This window comes from Triticum dicoccoides, chromosome 6B (genome assembly GCF_002162155.2).
Source record: "Triticum dicoccoides isolate Atlit2015 ecotype Zavitan chromosome 6B, WEW_v2.0, whole genome shotgun sequence".
Lineage (NCBI taxonomy): Eukaryota > Viridiplantae > Streptophyta > Magnoliopsida > Poales > Poaceae > Triticum > Triticum dicoccoides.
The window spans coordinates 33,651,378-33,655,461 of record NC_041391.1 but is presented as its reverse complement, the minus strand read 5'-3'; the positions used below and the strand labels follow the sequence as shown (position 1 = coordinate 33,655,461).

Below are 4,084 nucleotides of genomic sequence, written 5' to 3'. Positions count from 1 at the left end.
ATGCAGTACAGCGGGAGAGGCGGCGGAGGCGAGCGGCTGGCACGAGTTGTACATGACCGTCGTCAGCCCCGACCTGCGGTGCGGCCGTCGAACACGGCGCGCTCCCCGCTCGCGTCCAGGATCTCAATGGACATCCTCGTGTCCTTCGGGCTCATCCACATACGCGACGCGACGAAGAGGGCGACGCCGTCGCCGTGGTTGATGCCCGAGGTTAGCTTAAAGGGGTTAAACGGGACAAAAGAACACAGAGAGTTTATACTGGTTCGGCCCCTTGCGGTGAAGGTAAAGGGCTAATCCAGTTTGAGATGGTATTTCTTATGTCTTGATTACTAGGGAGCGAATACGCTTGACCTAGCTTTCGATCTCTTCTTTCTTGCCCTGAACCGCCGCCGGGTCGTCCCTTTATATACACAGGTTGACACCCAGCGACTCACGGAGTCCCGGCCGGCTCATAGACAACGTGTCCGTCTCTCTCTCTCACCACTCTCACTCCCTCTCGCACTCTCACTCTCTCTCTCACTCTCACTCTCTCTCTCTCTCTCTCTCTCTTTCTCTCTCTCTCTATCAACTGTCAGCGGATCTCAGGTCTGATTGTTTCACCATCCGGTGCGACGTCGTGGTTTGTAACATCAATGATGATGATGTCGGCGGCACCGAGGCTCTCCCGTCGGACATACACCAACATTTTAGCGCTCTCATTTAGAATAAGGTGGGTGCTGATGTGACGTTCGAGGTCGGCGGCGGGACCTTCGCCGCACACCACTGTGTGCTCGCTGCCCGATCCACGGTGTTCATGGCACAACTCTTTGGCCCCATGAAGGAGGGCACTGCTTCATCCAGTGTCATAATACGTATCAAAGACATGGAAGCAAAGGTGTTCAAGGCTTTGCTTAGCTTCGTCTACACAGACTCATTCCCTGAGATGTACGAGGAGATCATGGAGGAGAATGCAACGTCGGAGGCAGCCGAGGAACAAGGACAAGAAGTGGAAGAGGTGGAGGATGAAACGGGGCTGCAATGGCTGCTAGATTTGCTTGTAGCAGCAGATCGGTACGATCTCCAGCGGCTCAAGTTCATCTGTGAAAAGCAGCTGTCTCAGCGCATAGGTGTGAGCTCGGTGGCATCAGTTCTTGCTCTAGCCGAGCAGCACCACTGGCATGGATTGAAGGCGGCGTGCTTGAAGTTTATCCAAGCCCAACCTCCCTCGCGTTTGCAGACAGTAATGGCGACTGATGATTGGGATCATGTATATACGACATATCCCTCTCTTGTGAATTGGTTCATTGCCAAGCTTATTGCTTCGACCAAGAAGTAACACTTACTCTGCATATATATGGTACCCATGTTCCTTAGACCTCAAGTGAGAGTATTCTGCCTATATGGTATTTCTTGCTTTTGTCTCGTCATGTAAAATTTGCTTATATATTGAATTTGAAGAACCCAACATATGGGGAAGCTTTCTCTTCAATGAATTGATGGTTTATAAATTACAGTGTAAGCATCAACATTTATCTGCATCGCAGTAGTGTGCAAGTTTCCCAGCTAGTCTTGTTATCCTCGTATATTTCTCTGAGCATGCGGTTATGTTTTGACTTTTACTTGTCATATAAACCCCTTTTCTAATGGTTGTAAAGAAGAACAAATTAAATGTAGATGTTTTTGGAAAGGAATTTTATGAACCTGGATTTAGGGGAAAGAACTTAGAAGTTATGACATAGGTCACCATGATTTTCGGTTACCGTGACAGCGATAGTGTAAAATCTTGGTCCAGTACCTACGAACTTTCCCATGGGTGCTTGCTGATCTCTTTTCGAAGTCCAGTGTCGTAGCTTTGCCCTATTCCCCAAAATATGACTTCCATTCTGGTGTATTTTGACTTCTGGTGTACTTTGAAGCTCTAGCGATGATCTCAAACACTGCTTTATTTAGGGGAATTTTCCCAAACACTCAGGATTTGCCCAAACAGAGTGGCCGTGTGGGACGGGCTTTGCAGCTCGTGCACTGTGAGGGTCTAAAGCCCAATAACGTGGCGAGCACTCGCTAACCCTAGCTAGCTCCAGGCAGGCCCAGGCCGCACGCACCCAACGAGCCGGCGGCATCGGCGCCACAACGAGTGGAGCGATGGCGGTGGCTTCATGCGGCCGCCGGTACAAGCAGCAACTTTGTGCGTTGCCGGGTGAGGGAAGCGCGACTACGACTTGACCAGGTTTGGCCCCTCAGCTCATCGATCCCAACCCTGAGACTTAGGAATGTGAATGGCGACTAAGTAGGTCGTCGATTTCCCGTGAGCTCGCAGGTCCGCCATGTCGTCGTTCACCGGGGTATTGGTCCTTGACGACGACAATCGGTGCACTTGCGAAACATCCGGCATCCATGCCGGTGCAGGCGCAGACATCAGGTACCACCTGCTCCTGATTAAGGGCTACTCAGGTAGCAAAAAGGAGTTGGCCACCGGCAAGAGCGTCGGCACCGAAACATTCGTGGTAGGAGGCCATAATTGGTCCATCGAGTACTACCCCAACGGCGAGAACCAGAGTTGCGCCGATTTAATTTCGCTCAGCCTTTCCCGCCTCTACAACGAATAGGTTGAGGAGGGCGTCGAGGCCAAGTTCGGCTTTAGTCTTGTCGACAAGGTCGAGAAGCATATGCCAATGTACATTCGTTGAATTAGTCAAACTAATGACTTCTCCCGGCGTTATCCTTGTTGGGGTTGCGACGAGTTTGTGAGAAGAGATGCCCTTGAATGATCGGCCAGTCTAAAGCATGATTGTTTCACCATCTGGTGCGATATCGTGGTTTGCAAGGCCAACACCCCAGATGCCACTGACACACGTGCCAAGGTGCCCCTGCCTGACATACACCAGCATTTTTGCCACCTCCTTCAAAATAAGGTGGGTGCTGATGTGACGTTTGAGGTCGGCGGTGAGACGTTCGCCGCACACTGGTTTGTGCTCGGTGCCAGGTATCAAGTGTTCATGGCGCAGCTCTTTGGCCACATGAAAGACAGAAAGAAGCACTAGTAGAAAAGGGACCAATGGTCCAGGCCGGTCCAGCCCATTAGTCCCGGTTCAATTCAGAACCGGGACCAATGGGGGCATTGGACCCGGTTCGTGAGCCCCAGGGGCCGGCCGGCCCACGTGGGCCATTGGTCCCAGTTCGTCTGGACCTATTGGTCCCGGTTAGTGGGACGAACCGGGACCAATGTGCCTCGCTCCTGGCCCATTACCATTGGTCCCGGTTGGTGGCCTGAACCGGGACCAAAGGACGACCATTAGTCCCGGTCCATTCCACCAACCGGGACTAAAGGGTTGGTCCTCGTTGCGGCCAAAGTTTAGTCCCACCTCGCCAACCGGAGGAGAATCAGACCGGTTTATAAACCCCTCCCTCTCTGCCTTATTGAGCTCCTCTGAAAATGAAAATAGTTGCCCTTATATAGGGAATATAGGCTAAATTCATACGAATTTCTCTTGAAATTTGTTAGGAATTTAATTTGAATTTCCTCTATAAGCGCATCTATGCTCATTTCTGAGTAGCTTTTTATATAATTTTTTTTCTGCTATATTTATTTTTTTCTTTTTATTTCTGAGTTGTAATAAGTCATTAAAAATAAGCATCTATGCTCATTTTTTAGTAAAGTTAATCATAACTATTTTTTCTTCTATTTATTTTTGAATTGTAATAAGTCATTAAAAATAAGCATCTATGCTCATATTTTAGTAAATTTAATCACAACTATTTTTTCTTCTTTTTATTTCTGAGTTGTAATAAGTCATTAAAAATAAGCATATATGCTCCTTTTTTAGTACAGTTAATCACAACTATGTTTTGCTTTAATTCATTTCTGAGTAGCTTTTTATATAGTTTTTTTTCTTTTCAGCTATTTTTTTATTATTTCTGAGTTGTAATAAGTCATTAAAATAAGCATCTATGCTCATTTTTTAGTAAACTTAATCATAACTATTTTTTTTCTTTTTATTTCTGAGTTGTAATAAGTCATTAAAAATAAGCATCTATGCTCCTTTTTTAGTAAAGTTAATCACAACTATTTTTTGCTTCATTTCATTTCTGACTAGTTTTCTATATA

The 4,084-nt window shown here is 47.2% G+C and overlaps 2 pseudogenes; both read left to right on the top strand.

The window, feature by feature from the left end:
* LOC119320647 lies at positions 1-1,315 on the top strand (annotated as a pseudogene).
* A 988-nt stretch (positions 1,316-2,303) lies between these two features.
* Positions 2,304-4,084, top strand: part of LOC119324087 — a 7,274-nt pseudogene continuing 5,493 nt past the window's right edge.